This window comes from Lissotriton helveticus (genome assembly GCF_964261635.1).
Source record: "Lissotriton helveticus chromosome 1_1 unlocalized genomic scaffold, aLisHel1.1 SUPER_1_unloc_35, whole genome shotgun sequence".
NCBI classification, from domain to species: Eukaryota; Metazoa; Chordata; class Amphibia; order Caudata; family Salamandridae; genus Lissotriton; species Lissotriton helveticus.
This window is the reverse complement of record NW_027611676.1, coordinates 1610406-1634476: the sequence shown is the minus strand read 5'-3', so window position 1 is coordinate 1634476 and position 24071 is coordinate 1610406.

Here is a 24071-nt window from a genome sequence, read left to right as displayed (position 1 = left end):
CCCTGATTAGCAGGGAACCAGGTCAACTAAGTCAAAAAACCAGCTAAACACAGGCAAAAAATCTGGGGTAACCATAGTCAGGTAGCCACCTTCCTACAGTCCCCCAGGCTGTGCTTGGTCCCCCAGGCTGTGCTTGGTCCCCCTGGTTGCTCTTGGTCCCCCAGGCTGTGCTTGGTCCCCCAGGCTGTGCTTGGTCCCCCTGGTTGCTCTTGGTCCCCCTGGCTGTGCTTGGTACCCCTGGCTGTGCTTGGTCCCCCAGGCTGCTTGGTCCCCCAGGCTGTGCTTGGTCCCCCTGGTTGCTCTTGGTCCCCAAGCTGTGCTTGGTCCCCCAGGCTGTGCTTGCTCCCCCTGGTTGCTCTTGGTCCCCCAGGCTGTGTTTGGTCCCCCAGGCTGTGCTTGGTCCCCCAGGCTGTGCTTGGTCCCCCTGGTTGCTCTTGGTCCCCCAGGCTGTGCTTGGTCCCCCAGGCTGTGCTTGGTCCACCTGGTTGCTCTTGGTCCCCCAGGCTGTGCTTGGTACCCCTGGCTGTGCTTGGTCCCCCTGGTTGCTCTTGGTCCCCCAGGCTGTGCTTGGTCCCTGTGAGAAGTTGGCCTGGTAGGGGATGTTTCCAATTCTGGAACCACCTACTACCTGACCAAACAATCCCCTTATGGTGTCTGGTTGTAAGTCAACCTTATTAGACAAGCTATCCTAGGGGTAGCATGGACTAAGCAGCCTAAAGGCTTAACTTAAGAGGTCGTGTTAAGCGAGCTGTTTTACCACATACAATCCTGTAATACCAAATGAAAGGACACCACACAAGTATATATTATAAAAATATATGTGTTTATTACTAAAAACAATCCCCAGTATTCTTTATGAATAAAGGGGCACAAGCGTTAAATCAAAAGCACTGTTTAAACATACAAGTTGCACAATTATGGATGAGGGCGGGTGGCCACTCAAACCATATACTAAACAAGTGGTATAAGAGATGCCACTCGAGCAGTGGTTAGGCCTAGGGCCTAGGGAATCGCTGGGAGCAGTCAGGACAAGCAATGCTGAAGTCGGGAATGGCCCTCGGGATTCGGGAGATGTGCGGAAAGCGCACGCATGCACCAATGTTAACCAATGGTGCGTAAAAGTCAAAGAGTTAAAGTTTAAGGACACTTCCGCTGAACCTAGAGGAACAAAACTTAACACACAGACCCTAGAGGTGTGCACCAGTGTGGGAACACCGGCGGAGCAAAGTTACCTCACCCACAGGAAGTGGGTGCACAGGGTCGAAGTGGCGTCGGGTTTTGACACGCAGGCTCTTGGTGCTTGGAGCTGAAAGGGCCGCAGGCAGGGTGAAGACGAAGTGTCCGGTGGAGTCCAAGGGTGGACTCAAGTTGTAGAGTACCTGAAAGCAGAGGGGACAGAGTCTGGGTCACTCAGCAGTGACCAGGGTGGAACCAGGACGGAACCAGGCAATGTCGGGCGCAATCAGGTGGTCGTCGAGGAGCTTCTCTCCGCTATCACGTGGGCTCTGGGGCATCTGCGACGTCCAGGAGCAGGTCACGATCTGTCCCACGCAGGCTCTCACCGTCGGTGCAGTCGGCTTCAAGTTTGGAGCAAACAAGCCTTGGTAAGAGCAATCCACGCAGGATCGGAAGATTGCTTCTCACTCGGACCAGGAAGGTCAGAGTCGGGGCTCCTTTTCAGGGGAGCTGGTGTGGATCTGGAGCAACCAGATTCACGAGTCTTCTTAGGTAGTTCGTCGGCACAGGGACCACAAGCCAGCTGGCAAGTGACCGGGCCAACGCGTTGAGCCAAATCGTGCCAAAGGGCCCCACGCAGCACTCGTCAAGTGTGGAGGGCTGAACTTCGGCTCAGAAGTAGCTCAGGGTGGGGGCTTCTCAAACCCCGGTGTACAGCTTCGAGGGTCACTCGTGGGCTGCACGGTCAGCGTCTCGTGGTCACTTCAAGATGGCGTGCCCCACGCTTCCGGTCGCCTCCACGGGTCTCAGCTTTGCAGGGACTGTGGATCGGGCTGTTAGAAGCTGGGCAGGCTTCATCTCGTCGATCTCAGTTGCTCGAGTTCCGGCGGGAACTGCAACTAAGTAGATGTCAAGGGCTGGATGGTGCCTGCTGCTGCAAGGTGGTCACTCCTTGACCACAAGGGAGATTCTTCGGGCTTCCACGTTGAGATGGAGGGCGAAGGGTCCAGAATATCGTTTCAAATGTTTCTTCCAGGAAATCTGATGTGCATTGGCACTGCTCCCACTCTTATTCGAATCTGGTGGGCGTGATTACCTGCTAGGTCCCCTCCTAGGGGTGGGACCCAGGAAGTGGGTGGATACACCCCCTTCCTTTGATCCAGGCCGCCCTGGCACGAGGGCTGGAGTGCCCCAGAACCGGTTTGGCCGGATTATGCAAGGGGCAGCCTTGTGCGCCCCAGGCAGTGTCTGGTTTCTTTCAAACCTCCCTGCTACAATACACTATCTCCTGTCTGGAGGGCGGTGACACCCTCCTGTGACAGGAAACCCTTTGTCCAGGACCCCCTTGACTGAGTTTCGGTCAGCTCCAGGGGTCCAGACATTTGTCTGTGGCAGAGGCATCCATTTTGTGGATCTTAAGGCCTTTGGAGAAATCAACCGCATTAAAGTGAAGTAACATGTCTTACCCCTCTAGAGGGGTGGAATGCCATCCCCGTCGCCAGAACTGGCGAGGGGATGGTATTCCAAAGCGTATGACACCGTACACGACATGTTTTGATAAAGCCAAACCAAAGTTGCTAAATAACCGCGAGGATTATAAGGCACTTAATAGTATATGGTATGGCATTATCCTGAAACAGCTTAGGGATTTGTTCCCGACGGCTGCAGACAGGCTCAGCTCATGCTAGAGCTCCATCTCACATAAAACCATGCACCCAGCCTCCAGGATTGGTGAGGCCTGACTATAGGAGTGGCTCACAGGTTTACATGTGTCCAGATATAGGTTTAGACATAGGTATACTATATCTAAGTAAGGGGTGTGTACACCACCTTACCCCAGCTGAGTGATCAGCCAGTTGTGTCAATTTAAGAACCAGCCAGGGGTGGCAAAAGATATGCTGCAGCCCCTGGTAGGCCTTAGTGGCTCCTGTGCCCTGTGCACCTATAGTGCATTCTACAGGGGCTGACAAGGAGTCCATTTCCAATTGGTATGTGCCTATAGCACATGTGTCATTAATTTAGTGAGAGAACAGCAGGCTGGGGGTCTGATCAGCAGGCCCACAGCCTCAGTAGTCGAAAACCAGTGAAGCAAAAAGCAAAAATTTGGGGTGACCATAGGATAGCAGACCCTACTCTCCTACACAACCCCCCCCCAAACGCAGGGACATTAAACTAACCTTGACCAGATAAGTCTTCATGTTCTAAGTGGAAGTACCTGGAGAGACCATCTGCATTACCATGGTCAGTCCCTGGGCGGTGCTCCACTGTAAAGTCCATCCCCTGTAGGGAAATGGACCACCTGAGCAGTTTGGGATTTTCACCCTTCATCTGATTAAGCCATAAGAGGGGCTTATGGTCTGTTTGCACCAGGAAGTGAGTTCCAAACAAGTAGGACCTCAACTTCTTTAATGCCCAAACCACAGCAAAGGCCTCCCTCTCAATGGCTGACCAACGTTTTTCTCTTGGGGTTAGCCTCCTGCTAATGAAAGCAATTGGCTGGTCTTGACCATCTTGATTAAGTTGTGAGAGTACAGCTCCCACCCCCAACTCAGAAGCATCTGTCTGAACAATGAACTGTTTGGAGTAGTCAGGACTCTTTAGGATAGGTGCAGAGCACATGGCCTTCTTCAGGTCTTCAAATGCCTTCTGACAGCTAACTGTCCACTGAACCTTTTTTGGCATCTTCTTGGATGTCAAGTCATTTAATGGTGTCACTATAGACCCATAGTTTTTCACAAACTTTCTGTAATACCCAGTCAGGCCCAAGAAGGCTCTGACTTGTGTCTGGGTAACTGGAGGAGCCCAGTCCTGTATGGCCTGGATTTTGCTTTCCAGTGGCTGAACCTGGCCTCCACCTACTAGGTGGCCCAGGTATACAACCTTACTCTGCCCTATCCGGCACTTTGTGGCCTTGATAGTTAGGCCTGCCTTTTGCAGGGTGTGAGAAGTTGGCCTGGTAGGGGATGTTTCCAATTCTGGAACCACCTACTACCTGACCAAACAATCCCTTATGGTGTCTGGTTGTAAGTCAACCTTATTAGACAAGCTATCCTAGGGGTAGCATGGACTAAGCAGCCTAAAGGCTTAACTTAAGAGGTCGTGTTAAGCGAGCTGTTTTACCACATACAATCCTGTAATACCAAATGAAAGGACACCACACAAGTATATATTATAAAAATATATGTGTTTATTACTAAAAACAATCCCCAGTATTCTTTATGAATAAAGGGGCACAAGCGTTAAATCAAAAAGCACTGTTTAAACATACAAGTTGCACAATTATGGATGAGGGCGGGGGCCACTCAAACCATATACTAAACAAGTGGTATAAGAGAGGCCACTCGAACAGTGGTTAGGCCTAGGGCCTAGGGAATCGCTGGGAGCAGTCAGGACAAGCAATGCTGAAGTCGGGAATGGCCCTCGGGATTCGGGAGATGTGCGGAAAGCGCACGCATGCACCAATGTTAACCAATGGTGCGTAAAAGTCAAATAGTTAAAGTTTAAGGACACTTCCGCTGAACCTAGAGGAACAAAACTTAACACACAGACCCTAGAGGTGTGCACCAGTGTGGGAACACCGGCGGAGCAAAGTTACCTCACCCACAGGAAGTGGGTGCACAGGGTCGAAGTGGCGTCGGGTTTTGACACGCAGGCTCTTGGTGCTTGAAGCTGAAAGGGCTGCAGGCAGGGTGAAGACGAAGTGTCCGGTGGAGTCCAAGGGTGGACTCAAGTTGTAGAGTACCTGAAAGCAGAGGGGACAGAGTCTGGGTCACTCAGCAGTGACCAGGGTGGAACCAGGACGGAACCAGGCAATGTCGGGCGCAATCAGGTGGTCGTCGAGGCGCTTCTCTTCGCTGTCACGTGGGCTCTGGGGCATCTGCGACGTCCAGGAGCAGGTCACGATCTGTCCCACGCAGGCTCTCACCGTCGGTGCAGTCGGCTTCCGGTTTGGAGCAAACAAGCCTTGGTAAGAGCAATCCACGCGGGATTGGAAGATGGCGTCTCACTCGGACCAGGAAGGTCAGAGTCGGGGCTCCCTTTCAGGGGAGCTGGTGTGGATCTGGAGCAACCAGAATCACGAGTCTTCTTTTGTAGTTCGTCGGCACAGGGACCACAAGCCAGCTGGCAAGTGACCGGGCCAACGCGTTGAGCCAAATCGTGCCAAAGGGCCCCACGCAGCACTCGTCGAGTGTGGAGGGCTGAACTTCGGCTCAGGAGTAGCTCAGGGTGGGGGCTTCTCAAACCCCGGTGTACAGCTTCGAGGGTCACTCGTGGGCTGCACGGTCAGCGTCTCGTGGTCACTTCAAGATGGCGTGCCCCACGCTTCCGGTCGCCTCCACGGGTCTCAGCTTTGCAGGGACTGTGGATCGGGCTGTTAGAAGCTGGGCAGGCTTGATCTCGTCGATCTCAGTCGCTCGAGTTCCGGCGGGAACTGCAACTAAGTAGACGTCGAGGGCTGGATGGTGCCTGCTGCTGCAGGGTGGTCACTCCTTGACCACAAGGGAGATTCTTCGGGCTTCCACGTTGAGATGGAGGGCGAAGGGTCCAGAATATCGTTTCAAATGTTTCTTCCAGGAAATCTGATGTGCATTGGCACTGCTCCCACTCTTATTCGAATCTGGTGGGCGTGATTACCTGCTAGGTCCCCTCCTATGGGTGGGACCCAGGAAGTGGGTGGATACACCCCCTTCCTTTGATCCAGGCCGCCCTGGTACGAGGGCTGGAGTGCCCCAGAACCGGTTTGGCCGGATTATGCAAGGGGCAGCCTTGTGCGCCCCAGGCAGTGTCTGGTTTCTTTCAAACCTCCCTGCTACAATACACTATCTCCTGTCTGGAGGGCGGTGACACCCTCCTGTGACAGGAAACCCTTTGTCCAGGACCCCCTTGACTGGGTTTCGGTCAGCTCCAGGGGTCCAGACATTTGTCTGTGGCAGAGGCATCCATTTTGTGGATCTTAAGGCCTTTGGAGAAATCAACCGCATTAAAGTGAAGTAACATGTCTTACCCCTCTAGAGGGGTGGAATGCCATCCCCGTCGCCAGAACTGGCGAGGGGATGGTATTCCAAAGCGTATGACACCTTACACGACATGTTTTGATAAAGCCAAACCAGAGTTGCTAAATAACCGCGAGGATTATAAGGCACTTAATAGTATATGGTATGGCATTATCCTGAAACAGCTTAGGGATTTGTTCCCGACGGCTGCAGACAGGCTCAGCTCATGCTAGAGCTCCATCTCACATAAAAACCATGCACCCAGCCTCCAGGATTGGTGAGGCCTGTCTATAGGAGTGGCTCACAGGTTTACATGTGTCCAGATATAGGTTTAGACATAGGTATACTATATCTAAGCAAGGGGTGTGTACACCACCTTACCCCAGCTGAGTGATCAGCCAGTTGTGTCAATTTAAGAACCAGCCAGGGGTGGCAAAAGATATGCTGCAGCCCCTGGTAGGCCTTAGTGGCTCCTGTGCCCTGTGCACCTATAGTGCATTCTACAGGGGCTGACAAGGAGTCCATTTCCAATTGGTATGTGCCTATAGCACATGTGTCATTAATTTAGTGAGAGAACAGCAGGCTGGGGGTCTGATCAGCAGGCCCACAGCCTCAGTAGTCGAAAACCAGTGAAGCAAAAAGCAAAAATTTGGGGTGACCATAGGATAGCAGACCCTACTCTCCTACACAACCCCCCCCCAAACGCAGGGACATTAAACTAACCTTGACCAGATAAGTCTTCATGTTCTAAGTGGAAGTACCTGGAGAGACCATCTGCATTACCATGGTCAGTCCCTGGGCGGTGCTCCACTGTAAAGTCCATCCCCTGTAGGGAAATGGACCACCTGAGCAGTTTGGGATTTTCACCCTTCATCTGATTAAGCCATAAGAGGGGCTTATGGTCTGTTTGCACCAGGAAGTGAGTTCCAAACAAGTAGGACCTCAACTTCTTTAATGCCCAAACCACAGCAAAGGCCTCCCTCTCAATGGCTGACCAACGTTTTTCTCTTGGGGTTAGCCTCCTGCTAATGAAAGCAATTGGCTGGTCTTGACCATCTTGATTAAGTTGTGAGAGTACAGCTCCCACCCCCAACTCAGAAGCATCTGTCTGAACAATGAACTGTTTGGAGTAGTCAGGACTCTTTAGGATAGGTGCAGAGCACATGGCCTTCTTCAGGTCTTCAAATGCCTTCTGACAGCTAACTGTCCACTGAACCTTTTTTGGCATCTTCTTGGATGTCAAGTCATTTAATGGTGTCACTATAGACCCATAGTTTTTCACAAACTTTCTGTAATACCCAGTCAGGCCCAAGAAGGCTCTGACTTGTGTCTGGGTAACTGGAGGAGCCCAGTCCTGTATGGCCTGGATTTTGCTTTCCAGTGGCTGAACCTGGCCTCCACCTACTAGGTGGCCCAGGTATACAACCTTACTCTGCCCTATCTGGCACTTTGTGGCCTTGATAGTTAGGCCTGCCTTTTGCAGGGCCTCCAAAACTTTCTTCAGGTGGATCAGGTGATCCTCCCAGGTGGAGCTAAAGACAGCAATATCATCCAGATAAGCTGCACAAAAGTCATCCAACCCAGTAAGGACTTGGTTCACCAACCTTTGAAAAGTGGCAGGTGCATTCTTCAAACCAAAGGGCATTACCACAAACTGATAATGCCCACTAGGGGTAGAGAATGCTGTCTTGGCCTTTGACTCCTCAGCTAGTCTGATTTGCCAGTAGCCAGCTGTCAGATCAAATGTGCTCAGAAACTTGGCAGAAGCCAATCTGTCAATGAGCTCATCTGCTCTTGGAATGGGGTGAGCATCTGTCCTAGTGACAGCATTGAGACCCCTGTAATCCACGCAAAACCTCATTTCTCTCTTACCATCTTGGGTGTAGGAAGGTGGCTACCTGACTATGGTTACCCCAGATTTTTTGCCTGTGTTTAGCTGGGTTTTTGACTTAGTTGACCTGGTTCCCTGCTAATCAGGGCCCCAGGCCATCTGCTCTCTCTGTAAAATGGATTCCATGTACCCTAGGTACATACCAATTGGAAATGGACTCCTTGTCAGCCCCTGTAGAATGCACTATAGGTGCACAGGGCACAGGAGCCACTAAGGCCTACCAGGGGCTGCAGCATATCTTTTGCCACCCCTGGCTGGTTCTTAAATTGACACAACTGGCTGATCACTCAGCTGGGGTAAGGTGGTGTACACACCCCTTGCTTAGATATAGTATACCTATGTCTAAAACCTATATCTGGACACATGTAAACCTGTGAGCCACTCCTATAGACAGGCCTCACCAATCCTGGAGGCTGGGTGCTTGGTTTTTATGTGAGATGGAGCTCTAGCATGAGCTGAGCCTGTCTGCAGCCGTCGGGAACAAATCCCTAAGCTGTTTCAGGATAATGCCATACCATATACTATTAAGTGCCTTATAATCCTCGCGGTTATTTAGCAACTCTGGTTTGGCTTTATCAAAACATGTCGTGTAAGGTGTCATACGCTTTGGAATACCATCCCCTCGCCAGTTCTGGCGACGGGGATGGCATTCCACCCCTCTAGAGGGGTAAGACATGTTACTTCACTTTAATGCGGTTGATTTCTCCAAAGGCCTTAAGATCCACAAAATGGATGCCTCTGCCACAGACAAATGTCTGGACCCCTGGAGCTGACCGAAACCCAGTCAAGGGGGTCCTGGACAAAGGGTTTCCTGTCACAGGAGGGTGTCACCGCCCTCCAGACAGGAGATAGTGTATTGTAGCAGGGAGGTTTGAAAGAAACCAGACACTGCCTGGGGCGCACAAGGCTGCCCCTTGCATAATCCGGCCAAACCGGTTCTGGGGCACTCCAGCCCTCGTGCCAGGGCGGCCTGGATCAAAGGAAGGGGGTGTATCCACCCACTTCCTGGGTCCCACCCATAGGAGGGGACCTAGCAGGTAATCACGCCCACCAGATTCGAATAAGAGTGGGAGCAGTGCCAATGCACATCAGATTTCCTGGAAGAAACATTTGAAACGATATTCTGGACCCTTCGCCCTCCATCTCAACGTGGAAGCCCGAAGAATCTCCCTTGTGGTCAAGGAGTGACCACCCTGCAGCAGCAGGCACCATCCAGCCCTCGACGTCTACTTAGTTGCAGTTCCCGCCGGAACTCGAGCGACTGAGATCGACGAGATCAAGCCTGCCCAGCTTCTAACAGCCCGATCCACAGTCCATGCAAAGCTGAGACCCGTGGAGGCGACCGGAAGCGTGGGGCACGCCATCTTGAAGTGACCACGAGACGCTGACCGTGCAGCCCACGAGTGACCCTCGAAGCTGTACACCGGGGTTTGAGAAGCCCCCACCCTGAGCTACTCCTGAGCCGAAGTTCAGCCCTCCACACTCGACGAGTGCTGCGTGGGGCCCTTTGGCACGATTTGGCTCAACGCGTTGGCCCGGTCACTTGCCAGCTGGCTTGTGGTCCCTGTGCCGACGAACTACAAAAGAAGACTCGTGATTCTGGTTGCTCCAGATCCACACCAGCTCCCCTGAAAGGGAGCCCCGACTCTGACCTTCCTGGTCCGAGTGAGACGCCATCTTCCAATCCCGCGTGGATTGCTCTTACCAAGGCTTGTTTGCTCCAAACCGGAAGCCGACTGCACCGACGGTGAGAGCCTGCGTGGGAAAGATCGTGACCTGCTCCTGGACGTCGCAGATGCCCCAGAGCCCACGTGACAGCGAAGAGAAGCGCCTCGACGACCACCTGATTGCGCCCGACATTGCCTGGTTCCGTCCTGGTTCCACCCTGGTCACTGCTGAGTGACCCAGACTCTGTCCCCTCTGCTTTCAGGTACTCTACAACTTGAGTCCACCCTTGGACTCCACCGGACACTTCGTCTTCACCCTGCCTGCAGCCCTTTCAGCTTCAAGCACCAAGAGCCTGCGTGTCAAAACCCGACGCCACTTCGACCCTGTGCACCCACTTCCTGTGGGTGAGGTAACTTTGCTCCGCCGGTGTTCCCACACTGGTGCACACCTCTAGGGTCTGTGTGTTAAGTTTTGTTCCTCTAGGTTCAGCGGAAGTGTCCTTAAACTTTAACTATTTGACTTTTACGCACCATTGGTTAACATTGGTGCATGCGTGCGCTTTCCGCACATCTCCCGAATCCCGAGGGCCATTCCCGACTTCAGCATTGCTTGTCCTGACTGCTCCCAGCGATTCCCTAGGCCCTAGGCCTAACCACTGTTCGAGTGGCCTCTCTTATACCACTTGTTTAGTATATGGTTTGAGTGGCCCCCCGCCCTCATCCATAATTGTGCAACTTTGTATGTTTAAACAGTGCTTTTGATTTAACGCTTGTGCCCCTTTATTCATAAAGAATACTGGGGATTGTTTTTAGTAATAAACCCATATATTTTTATAATATATACTTGTGTGGTGTCCTTTCATTTGGTATTACAGGATTGTATGTGGTAAAACAGCTCGCTTAACACGACCTCTTAAGTTAAGCCTTTAGGCTGCTTAGTCCATGCTACCACTAGGATAGCTTGTCTAATAAGGTTGACTTACAACCAGACACCATAAGGGGATTGTTTGGTCAGGTAGTAGGTGGTTCCAGAATTGGAAACATCCCCTACCAGGCCAACTTCTCACATTGGTGAGCAGCGGTGCGGATTTGAGCTTGCTGTTGTTTTACCATTGCAATCTTTATATCAAATTGAAAGATCACATCAAGTACCTCTAGGTACATATAAAATCAAAAGCTTAGCATATTAAGTTCTACTGAACTTAGTAGTTGTAGGTTGAAGGGAGTAGCACACCCCTGACTACAACTCACTAGCAAGGTCCAGTAGGAAAACACTTAGTGTAGGTAAGTGCACCACTTACACCTCACTAGTAACCATGTCCGACACAGGAAAGGCCTCAGGGTCTAGTCCTGTGACAGTTGACCCTACCCAGGCAACTTCTGGATATGACAAACTAACCCGCAGAGACTTGATTGTCTTGTGCAAAGCAAGAGGGTTAAAAAGGGGCAGAAGCCCCACCTGCCTAATCCTGATAGGACTCCTAGAACAGGATGACTTAGAGAGGGCAAAAGCAGCTTCCCTAGATACAGGAACTGAAGGGAACCCCCCTGCAGTTGATCCCCCTGAAGAGGAGGATGATGATGACTTGGATGAGGACTCAGAAGTTGAGGACTTAGAAGTACAGGATCAGGGTAGCCAGGTTCCAGTTGGTAGGCTTAGCCAGGCCAACTTGGACCTACTGGGGAATGGAGAGGGCCAGCACCTCCCCAGAACCCAACATATGATTCCCCCAGGCAACAGAAGAGTGAGATCTCCCTCAGGAGACTCTCATCTTTCTAGTGCCTCCAGGGAATCACAGAGAGGCATGAATGCTTCTCAAAAGTTAGAGCATAGGGCCAGAATGAGGGCTGTCAAACTCCAGATAGAGAGGGAGGAGGTAGCCTTGGCTCAAGCTAAACTTGCCTTGGCAAGAGAGCAGAAATTGTGTGGCTTAGATGCCACTGGTGGCAGCAATATTCCTAAAGAGAAACCCAGGTCCTATGATAGTAGAAACCTGACAAAGATTGTGCCCCCCTTCAAAGAAGGGGATGACATCCACAAATGGATGACTGCTCTTGAGAGAGCCTGCATGGTACAGCAGGTTCCTGAGGAACAGTGGGCAGCAATCTTATGGTACTCCTTTTCAGAGAAAGGGAGGGACAAGCTCCTCACTGTCAGACATGAGGATGCAAACAATTACAAAGTCCTGAAGAGTGTTCTGATAGATGGGTTTGGCTTAACCACTGAACAGTACAGGTTCAAGTTCAGAGACACCCAGAAGACACAGACTCAGGACTGGACTGATTTTGTAGATTGTGCTACTAAGGCTCTGGAGGGTTGGCTACATGGCAGCAAAGTACATGACTTTACAGGATTGTATAATTTGATTATGAGGGAGCAGATCCTAAGTAATTGTCAGAACCAGCTCTTACACCAGCACCTGGTAGACTCTGATCTGACCTCTCCCCAAGAATTGGGAAAGAAGGCAGACAAATGGGTCAGAACCAGGATTAGGCCTAAGAATCAGGACAGTAACCAGAAGAAGGAGTCTACCAAGCCTCAAGATAAGGGTGGGGATAAAAGTAAAGAAAAGACTTCCCCAGGGCCCCAAAACTCCAAGGATGGGGGTGGGTCCCAAGACACTTCTTCAACTGAGAAAAAACCCTATTGTTATCCCTGTAAACAGGTGGGGCATTACAAAACAGACAGCTGTTGTCCCAAGAATAACAATAAAGAAAATATACCTCCAAAGCCAGCTTCAACACCTCCTGTTACTGTCAGCAGTAATCCCCCAGGAAGTGGAAGCACACCCAGGAATCTGGGTGGGTTTACTTTTGGAAATCAGGTGGACCCTGGCCTATCCAGGTCCCCATCACCCAATGATCTTGTTTATGAGGCTGGCATGGGGTTTGCCAACTTCTCTGCTTGCCCAAATACTTTGAGCAAGTATAGACAAGAACCCATCATCAATGGTTTAAGAGTTGAAGCTTTTAGAGACACAGGGGCTAGCATCACCATGGTGGCTGATGGCATAGTCCCCTCTAAGCAACTTTTACCTGGTGCCACATACCAGGTAATAAACATTGATGGCATCCAAACAAATCATCCCATGGCAGTAGTAAGTCTCAGCTGGGGAGGTGTCACTGGCCCAAAGAGAGTGGCAGTGTCCCCAAACTTGCCTGTAGACTGTCTACTGGGTAATGATTTAGAAATCTCAGCCTGGGCTGGGGTTGAACAGGAAATCCATTCTAGAATGGTGAATTCCCATGGAAAGGTTAGTGAGGCTGTACTGGCTACAGCCCCAATCCAAGATGTCCTTCCTGAAAAGGTTGGTAGGGCTGAGAAACTCTCTGCCCCATCTTTAGTAAAAGCTCTTCCTGAACAGAATAGCAAAGCTGTTATGATAACAGCAGAAACCCAAACTGAGTCTCCTCCTGAAAAGGTTGGTGGGGCTGTGATGGCCACAGCCCAAACTCAAACTGACATGTGTGTTGTGAAACCTGAAATGATGGATAACTCCACACAAACTGAGAGCATGGAGGAGGAAGAGAAATCTCCCCCTCACCAGACTTTAGGACAGGATCAGCCTCCTCAGGGAACTGATCTTACCCCTGATGAAGGAGCTGCCCCAGAGGTGGTTGGGCCTAGCCTAACAGAACCTCTGATGTCAGTGGACCCTTCTCAGGTGGGACCCAGTCTGGAGCAGGTAACCTGCCCCTCTCTACCTTGCCTTAGCCAGCCCAGGGCTGCAGAGGACAAGAAGGACAGTGAGACCCAGAGGGCCCCCTGTCAAATAAAGCACCCCCATCAAAAGATTAGGTGCACCAAAACTAGTAGCCCTAGTAAGGTGAAAACTTTAAAAACTCCTGAGGGAGCCCCCTTAAAAACAGTTAGGGACCTCCCACAGATGGATTCTGTTGGGCACAGCCAAACCTGGGACCCAAGGGGCCCAAACCTGAACTGTCCCTCCAGCAAGCCAAACAGAGGGACCCAGCCTCCAGCTTTAGGTAGCCAGAGGTTGACCCTGAGAGCACAGTGCAACTCAGTTAAAGAGAGAAAGGCACACATGGTGGAAGATAATTGGAGGAAGCTAAGCCCTAAATTAGTAGAGCCTCGCTTCAATACTCCATATCAAAACCAGCCTTTAACTTTGCATAAACACACCCAAGGTAGTGATTCCCTATGGTGGAGACCCTCTAATACCCAAAGGGTGAGGGACTGCTTAGTGGACCATGAGACAGGGGGTACCCATGCTAGTGCAGGTACTTCCTTATATGGCCACTCAGGCAATATAGGCTTACCTGGCCAAGGATAGCCTTATCTCCTTTCGTTTGGGGGGGGGTTATGTAGGAAGGTGGCTACCTGACTATGGTTACCCCAGATTTTTTGCCTGTGTTTAGCTGGGTTTTTGACTTAGTTGACCTGGTTCCCTGCTAATCAGGGCCCCAGGCCATCTGCTCTCTCTGTAAAATGGATTCCATGTACCCTAGGTACATACCAATTGGAAATGGACTCCTTGTCAGCCCCTGTAGAATGCACTATAGGTGCACAGGGCACAGGAGCCACTAAGGCCTACCAGGGGCTGCAGCATATCTTTTGCCACCCCTGGCTGGTTCTTAAATTGACACAACTGGCTGATCACTCAGCTGGGGTAAGGTGGTGTACACACCCCTTGCTTAGATATAGTATACCTATGTCTAAAACCTATATCTGGACACATGTAAACCTGTGAGCCACTCCTATAGACAGGCCTCACCAATCCTGGAGGCTGGGTGCTTGGTTTTTATGTGAGATGGAGCTCTAGCATGAGCTGAGCCTGTCTGCAGCCGTCGGGAACAAATCCCTAAGCTGTTTCAGGATAATGCCATACCATATACTATTAAGTGCCTTATAATCCTCGCGGTTATTTAGCAACTCTGGTTTGGCTTTATCAAAACATGTCGTGTAAGGTGTCATACGCTTTGGAATACCATCCCCTCGCCAGTTCTGGCGACGGGGATGGCATTCCACCCCTCTAGAGGGGTAAGACATGTTACTTCACTTTAATGCGGTTGATTTCTCCAAAGGCCTTAAGATCCACAAAATGGATGCCTCTGCCACAGACAAATGTCTGGACCCCTGGAGCTGACCGAAACCCAGTCAAGGGGGTCCTGGACAAAGGGTTTCCTGTCACAGGAGGGTGTCACCGCCCTCCAGACAGGAGATAGTGTATTGTAGCAGGGAGGTTTGAAAGAAACCAGACACTGCCTGGGGCGCACAAGGCTGCCCCTTGCATAATCCGGCCAAACCGGTTCTGGGGCACTCCAGCCCTCGTGCCAGGGCGGCCTGGATCAAAGGAAGGGGGTGTATCCACCCACTTCCTGGGTCCCACCCATAGGAGGGGACCTAGCAGGTAATCACGCCCACCAGATTCGAATAAGAGTGGGAGCAGTGCCAATGCACATCAGATTTCCTGGAAGAAACATTTGAAACGATATTCTGGACCCTTCGCCCTCCATCTCAACGTGGAAGCCCGAAGAATCTCCCTTGTGGTCAAGGAGTGACCACCCTGCAGCAGCAGGCACCATCCAGCCCTCGACGTCTACTTAGTTGCAGTTCCCGCCGGAACTCGAGCGACTGAGATCGACGAGATCAAGCCTGCCCAGCTTCTAACAGCCCGATCCACAGTCCATGCAAAGCTGAGACCCGTGGAGGCGACCGGAAGCGTGGGGCACGCCATCTTGAAGTGACCACGAGACGCTGACCGTGCAGCCCACGAGTGACCCTCGAAGCTGTACACCGGGGTTTGAGAAGCCCCCACCCTGAGCTACTCCTGAGCCGAAGTTCAGCCCTCCACACTCGACGAGTGCTGCGTGGGGCCCTTTGGCACGATTTGGCTCAACGCGTTGGCCCGGTCACTTGCCAGCTGGCTTGTGGTCCCTGTGCCGACGAACTACAAAAGAAGACTCGTGATTCTGGTTGCTCCAGATCCACACCAGCTCCCCTGAAAGGGAGCCCCGACTCTGACCTTCCTGGTCCGAGTGAGACGCCATCTTCCAATCCCGCGTGGATTGCTCTTACCAAGGCTTGTTTGCTCCAAACCGGAAGCCGACTGCACCGACGGTGAGAGCCTGCGTGGGACAGATCGTGACCTGCTCCTGGACGTCGCAGATGCCCCAGAGCCCACGTGACAGCGAAGAGAAGCGCCTCGACGACCACCTGATTGCGCCCGACATTGCCTGGTTCCGTCCTGGTTCCACCCTGGTCACTGCTGAGTGACCCAGACTCTGTCCCCTCTGCTTTCAGGTACTCTACAACTTGAGTCCACCCTTGGACTCCACCGGACACTTCGTCTTCACCCTGCCTGCAGCCCTTTCAGCTTCAAGCACCAAGAGCCTGCGTGTCAAAACCCGACGCCACTTCGACCCTGTGCACCCACTTCCTGTGGGTGAGGTAACTTTGCTCCGCCGGTGTTCCCACACTGGTGCACACCTCTAGGGTCTGTGTGTTAAGTTTTGTTCCTCTAGGTTCAGCGGAAGTGTCCTTAAACTTTAACTATTTGACTTTTACGCACCATTGGTTAACATTGGTGCATGCGTGCGCTTTCCGCACATCTCCCGAATCCCGAGGGCCATTCCCGACTTCAGCATTGCTTGTCCTGACTGCTCCCAGCGATTCCCTAGGCCCTAGGCCTAACCACTGTTCGAGTGGCCTCTCTTATACCACTTGTTTAGTATATGGTTTGAGTGGCCCCCCGCCCTCATCCATAATTGTGCAACTTTGTATGTTTAAACAGTGCTTTTGATTTAACGCTTGTGCCCCTTTATTCATAAAGAATACTGGGGATTGTTTTTAGTAATAAACCCATATATTTTTATAATATATACTTGTGTGGTGTCCTTTCATTTGGTATTACAGGATTGTATGTGGTAAAACAGCTCGCTTAACACGACCTCTTAAGTTAAGCCTTTAGGCTGCTTAGTCCATGCTACCACTAGGATAGCTTGTCTAATAAGGTTGACTTACAACCAGACACCATAAGGGGATTGTTTGGTCAGGTAGTAGGTGGTTCCAGAATTGGAAACATCCCCTACCAGGCCAACTTCTCACATTGGGTATGAGGTTTTGGCACCAGGACTACTGGGCTGGCCCATGGGCTCTCTGATGGCTCAATCACTCCAAGCTCCAACATCTTTTGCACCTCAGCCTTGATGCAATCCCTGACATGATCAGGTTGCCTGTAGATCTTATTCTTGACAGGCAGACTGTCACCAGTGTCCACAACATGGGTACACCAGTCAGTTTGGCTGGGTGTGAGTGAAAACATTTGCCTGTGAGCCTGCAAAACTTGTCTGCAGTCCCTCTGTTGCTGGTCAGTGAGGCTGCCTGCCAAGGCTACTCCATCAACTGAACCATCATCAGGGTTCTGGGAAAGCAGGTCTGGGAGAGGGTCACTCTCTTCCTCCTGTTCCCCATCTGTGGCCATGAGCAAGCTCATGTCCTCCCTGTCTACAAATGCTTTCAAGCGATTCACATGGATTACCCTGTGAGGGCTCCTGGGTGTTCCAAAGTCTACCAAGTAGGTGACTTCCCCTTTCTTCTCAATAATAGGATAGGGTCCACTCCATTTGTCTTGGAGTGCTGCTGGAGCCACTGGCTCCAGTACCCATACCTTCTGTCCTGGTTGGAACTCTACCAGTACAGCCTTTTGGTCATGCCAAGCTTTCTGCAATTCTTGGCTGGCCTCCAGGTTTTTGGATGCTCTTTCCATGTACTCAGCCATCCTGGAGCGGAGACCAAGTACATAGTCCACTATGTCTAGTTTGGGCTTTTTGAGAGGTAACTCCCATCCTTCCTTCACCAAACACAATGGACCTCTCACAGGGTGGCCAAACAAATGTTCAAAAGGGCTGTAGCCAACCCCCTTCTGTGGGACCTCTCTGTAAGCAAAGAGCAGGCAGGGTAAAAGAATGTCCCATTTCCGCCTGAGCTTCTCTGGTAATCCTTTTATCATGCCTTTAAGGGTCTTGTTAAATCTCTCCACAAGCCCATTGCATTGTGGATGATATGGGGTGGTAAACTTATAGTTTACTCCACATTCCTTCCACATTGCTTTTAGATAGCTGGACATAAAATTTGTCCCTCTATCTGATAGTACCTCCTTAGGAAAGCCCACTCTTGAGAAAACTGCAATGAGGGCTTTTGCCACCACAGGTGCTGTGGTGGTCCTTAGGGGAATAGCCTCTGGGTACCTGGTGGCATGATCCACTACCACCAGTATGAATCTGTTCCCAGATGCTGTTTGGGGGTCCATTGGACCCACAATATCAATTCCAACTCTCTCAAAGGGGACCCCCACCACAGGTAGTGGTATTAGGGGGGCCTTTGTTGTGCCACCTGACTTACCACTGGCTTGGCAAGTGACACAGGAGCGACAAAACTCCTTGACATCCTCTGACATGTGAGGCCAGTGAAAGTGTGGAACAAGCCTGTCCCACGTCTTGTTCTGGCCTAAGTGTCCTGCAAGGGGAATATCATGGGCCAAGGTAAGGAGGAATCCCCTAAACTGCAGAGGTATCACCAACCTCCTGGTCATGCCAGGCTTGGGGGCTCTAGCCTCTGAGTAAAGGAGTCCCTCATCCCAATACACAGTATGGGTACCTTGGGCATCCCCAGCAGCCTCAGCAGCAGCCTGCTGTCTGAGGGGTTCAAGGGAAGGGCAATCTAATTGAGCCTGCCTCAGGTCTGCCCTTGAGGGTCCCCCTGTCCCCAGAAACTCAACCTGGTCAGGTTCAAGCTCCTCAGAGACAGTCTCCTCTTGGACTGCAGAATCAGTTTCCTCTGAAACCTGATCCTCAACCTGGGGCAAGGTGGAAGGCGAGGCCTTTCCTCTCTTGCTCCTTCTCTTGGGTTGTGGCTGGTCTATTGTCTCAAGATCCACCACTGGTTCAGGAAGGCACTTCTTAGCCTGAGCCCTTGTCATGGCAAGGACATGCTCTGAAATCCCTAGCATTTCTGCATGAGTCCTGTACTCCACTTCTGACCATGCTGAGCTTTCAAGGTCATTGCCTAACAGACAGTCTACTGGTAGGTCTGCACTCACCACAACTTTCTTTAGGCCATCAACCCCTCCCCAGGAGAAGTTCACAACTGCCACACTATGGGAGGTAGTGGAGTTGCTTGCATTGGTTACTAGGTAGCTCTCTCCTAGTACAATCTGTCCAGGGTCCACAAAGCCAGGGGTCACCATGGTGACACTAGCACATGTGTCCCTGTAAGCTTGAGCCAGTTTCTCATTTATTAAGGGAGTCTGCCTGTATTTGCCCAGGTTAGTGGGGCTTACTGCAGTGGGCAACTCAATGTCCACATCATACAGGAGAACTGCCTGTGTAGGGACTCTGACTAGGCCAGATCCTACTTCAATACCCAGGGTCAACCCAGCTACACCCTTGGACTGTGTTCCACCACTGCTTACTGTACTTGGGGTTGCAGTTGCTTTAGGAGCTGTAGTGGTGGGAACTGGATTTGCCTTGGTGCACTCACTGCCCCAGTGTGAAACTGATTTGCAGGTATTACACCAAGGTGTCTTTGGACCTTTGTTCTTCTTCTTCTTGTTACCATTTTGGGAACCACCCTCCTTACTATTAGTTTGGGGGCCTGAAGACTTCTGGTCTTTTTCTTTATCTTTCTGATTCTGATTACCACCCTTCTGGTCTGTTTTCTTCTGGTCACCACCTTGGTTCTGGGGTTTCTGCTTAATCCTTGTTCTGACCCATTTGTCTGCCTTCTTTCCCAATTCTTGGGGAGAGGTCAGATCAGAGTCAATAAGGTATTGATGCAACAGCTGGTTTGTACAGTTATTAAGGATCTGTTCTCTCATCATAAGATTGTACAATCCTGTATAGTCTGAAACTTTACTTCCCTGTAACCAACCCTCCAAAGCCTTAGTGGCACACTCCACAAAATCAGTCCAGTCTTGAGTCTGTGCTTTCTGGGTGTCTCTGAACAACAACCTGTATTGCTCAGTGGTTAGGCCATACCCTTCAATGAGAGCACTCTTCAAAACAGAGTAGTTTTTGGCATCCTCAGGTCTAACTGTGAGGAGCCTGTCCCTCCCTTTCTCAGAAAAGGAGTACCACAAAATTGCAGCCCACTGATTCTCAGGAACCTGCTGTACCATGCAGGCTCTCTCAAGAGCAGTCATCCATTTGTGGATGTCATCCCCTTCTTTAAAGGGGGGCACAATTTTGGTCAGGTTTCTATTATCATAGGCCCTGTCTTTTTCTCTTGGAAAATTGCTGCCACCAGTGACATCTAAGCCACTTAATTTCTGCTCTCTTGCCAAGGCAAGTTTAGCTTGAGCTAAGGTAAGCTTAGCTTGACTCAGGGCTACCTCCTCTCTCTCTATCTGGAGTCTGACAGCCCTCATTCTAGCCCTATGCTCAGCTTTCTGAGAAGCACTCATGCCTCTCTCTGATTCTCTGGAGGCACTAGAAAGATGAGAGTCCCCTGAGGGAGATCTCACTCTTCTGTTGCCTGGGAGAATCGTATGTTGGGTTCTGGGGAGGTGCTGGCCCTCTCCATTCCCCAGTAGGTCCAAGTTGGCCTGGCTAAGCCTACCAACTGGAACCTGGCTACCCTGATCCTGTACCTCTAAGTCCTCAACCTCTGAGTCCTCATCCAAGTCATCATCATCCTCCTCTTCAGGGGGATCAACTGCAGGGGGGTTCTGTGAGAAGTTGGCCTGGTAGGGGATGTTTCCAATTCTGGAACCACCTACCACCTGACCAAACAATCCCCTTATGGTGTCTGGTTGTAAGTCAACCTTATTAGACAAGCTATCCTAGGGGTAGCATGGACTAAGCAGCCTAAAGGCTTAACTTAAGAGGTCGTGTTAAGCGAGCTGTTTTACCACATACAATCCTGTAATACCAAATGAAAGGACACCACACAAGTATATATTATAAAAATATATGTGTTTATTACTAAAAACAATCCCCAGTATTCTTTATGAATAAAGGGGCACAAGCGTTAAATCAAAAGCACTGTTTAAACATACAAAGTTGCACAATTATGGATGAGGGCAGGGGGCCACTCAAACCATATACTAAACAAGTGGTATAAGAGAGGCCACTCGAACAGTGGTTAGGCCTAGGGCCTAGGGAATCGCTGGGAGCAGTCAGGACAAGCAATGCTGAAGTCGGGAATGGCCCTCGGGATTCGGGAGATGTGCGGAAAGCGCACGCATGCACCAATGTTAACCAATGGTGCGTAAAAGTCAAATAGTTAAAGTTTAAGGACACTTCCGCTGAACCTAGAGGAACAAAACTTAACACACAGACCCTAGAGGTGTGCACCAGTGTGGGAACACCGGCGGAGCAAAGTTACCTCACCCACAGGAAGTGGGTGCACAGGGTCGAAGTGGCGTCGGGTTTTGACACGCAGGCTCTTGGTGCTTGAAGCTGAAAGGGCTGCCGGCAGGGTGAAGACGAAGTGTCCGGTGGAGTCCAAGGGTGGACTCAAGTTGTAGAGTACCTGAAAGCAGAGGGGACAGAGTCTGGGTCACTCAGCAGTGACCAGGGTGGAACCAGGACGGAACCAGGCAATGTCGGGCGCAATCAGGTGGTCGTCGAGGCGCTTCTCTTCGCTGTCACGTGGGCTCTGGGGCATCTGCGACGTCCAGGAGCAGGTCACGATCTGTCCCACGCAGGCTCTCACCGTCGGTGCAGTCGGCTTCCGGTTTGGAGCAAACAAGCCTTGGTAAGAGCAATCCACGCGGGATTGGAAGATGGCGTCTCACTCGGACCAGGAAGGTCAGAGTCGGGGCTCCCTTTCAGGGGAGCTGGTGTGGATCTGGAGCAACCAGAATCACGAGTCTTCTTTTGTAGTTCGTCGGCACAGGGACCACAAGCCAGCTGGCAAGTGACCGGGCCAACGCGTTGAGCCAAATCGTGCCAAAGGGCCCCACGCAGCACTCGTCGAGTGTGGAGGGCTGAACTTCGGCTCAGAAGTAGCTCAGGGTGGGGGCTTCTCAAACCCCGGTGTACAGCTTCGAGGGTCACTCGTGGGCTGCACGGTCAGCGTCTCGTGGTCACTTCAAGATGGCGTGCCCCACGCTTCCGGTCGCCTCCACGGGTCTCAGCTTTGCAGGGACTGTGGATCGGGCTGTTAGAAGCTGGGCAGGCTTGATCTCGTCGATCTCAGTCGCTCGAGTTCCGGCGGGAACTGCAACCAAGTAGACGTCGAGGGCTGGATGGTGCCTGCTGCTGCAGGGTGGTCACTCCTTGACCACAAGGGAGATTCTTCGGGCTTCCACGTTGAGATGGAGGGCGAAGGGTCCAGAATATCGTTTCAAATGTTTCTTCCAGGAAATCTGATGTGCATTGGCACTGCTCCCACTCTTATTCGAATCTGGTGGGCGTGATTACCTGCTAGGTCCCCTCCTATGGGTGGGACCCAGGAAGTGGGTGGATACACCCCCTTCCTTTGATCCAGGCCGCCCTGGCACGAGGGCTGGAGTGCCCCAGAACCGGTTTGGCCGGATTATGCAAGGGGCAGCCTTGTGCGCCCCAGGCAGTGTCTGGTTTCTTTCAAACCTCCCTGCTACAATACACTATCTCCTGTCTGGAGGGCGGTGACACCCTCCTGTGACAGGAAACCCTTTGTCCAGGACCCCCTTGACTGGGTTTCGGTCAGCTCCAGGGGTCCAGACATTTGTCTGTGGCAGAGGCATCCATTTTGTGGATCTTAAGGCCTTTGGAGAAATCAACCGCATTAAAGTGAAGTAACATGTCTTACCCCTCTAGAGGGGTGGAATGCCATCCCCGTCGCCAGAACTGGCGAGGGGATGGTATTCCAAAGCGTATGACACCTTACACGACATGTTTTGATAAAGCCAAACCAGAGTTGCTAAATAACCGCGAGGATTATAAGGCACTTAATAGTATATGGTATGGCATTATCCTGAAACAGCTTAGGGATTTGTTCCCGACGGCTGCAGACAGGCTCAGCTCATGCTAGAGCTCCATCTCACATAAAAACCAAGCACCCAGCCTCCAGGATTGGTGAGGCCTGTCTATAGGAGTGGCTCACAGGTTTACATGTGTCCAGATATAGGTTTAGACATAGGTATACTATATCTAAGCAAGGGGTGTGTACACCACCTTACCCCAGCTGAGTGATCAGCCAGTTGTGTCAATTTAAGAACCAGCCAGGGGTGGCAAAAGATATGCTGCAGCCCCTGGTAGGCCTTAGTGGCTCCTGTGCCCTGTGCACCTATAGTGCATTCTACAGGGGCTGACAAGGAGTCCATTTCCAATTGGTATGTGCCTATAGCACATGTGTCATTAATTTAGTGAGAGAACAGCAGGCTGGGGGTCTGATCAGCAGGCCCACAGCCTCAGTAGTCGAAAATCAGTGAAGCAAAAAGCAAAAATTTGGGGTGACCATAGGATAGCAGACCCTACTCTCCTACACAACCCCCCCCCAAACGCAGGGACATTAAACTAACCTTGACCAGATAAGTCTTCATGTTCTAAGTGGAAGTACCTGGAGAGACCATCTGCATTACCATGGTCAGTCCCTGGGCGGTGCTCCACTGTAAAGTCCATCCCCTGTAGGGAAATGGACCACCTGAGCAGTTTGGGATTTTCACCCTTCATCTGATTAAGCCATAAGAGGGGCTTATGGTCTGTTTGCACCAGGAAGTGAGTTCCAAACAAGTAGGACCTCAACTTCTTTAATGCCCAAACCACAGCAAAGGCCTCCCTCTCAATGGCTGACCAACGTTTTTCTCTTGGGGTTAGCCTCCTGCTAATGAAAGCAATTGGCTGGTCTTGACCATCTTGATTAAGTTGTGAGAGTACAGCTCCCACCCCCAACTCAGAAGCATCTGTCTGAACAATGAACTGTTTGGAGTAGTCAGGACTCTTTAGGATAGGTGCAGAGCACATGGCCTTCTTCAGGTCTTCAAATGCCTTCTGACAGCTGTGAGAAGTTGGCCTGGTAGGGGATGTTTCCAATTCTGGAACCACCTACTACCTGACCAAACAATCCCCTTATGGTGTCTGGTTGTAAGTCAACCTTATTAGACAAGCTATCCTAGTGGTAGCATGGACTAAGCAGCCTAAAGGCTTAACTTAAGAGGTCGTGTTAAGCGAGCTGTTTTACCACATACAATCCTGTAATACCAAATGAAAGGACACCACACAAGTATATATTATAAAAATATATGTGTTTATTACTAAAAACAATCCCCAGTATTCTTTATGAATAAAGGGGCACAAGCGTTAAATCAAAAGCACTGTTTAAACATACAAAGTTGCACAATTATGGATGAGGGCAGGGGGCCACTCAAACCATATACTAAACAAGTGGTATAAGAG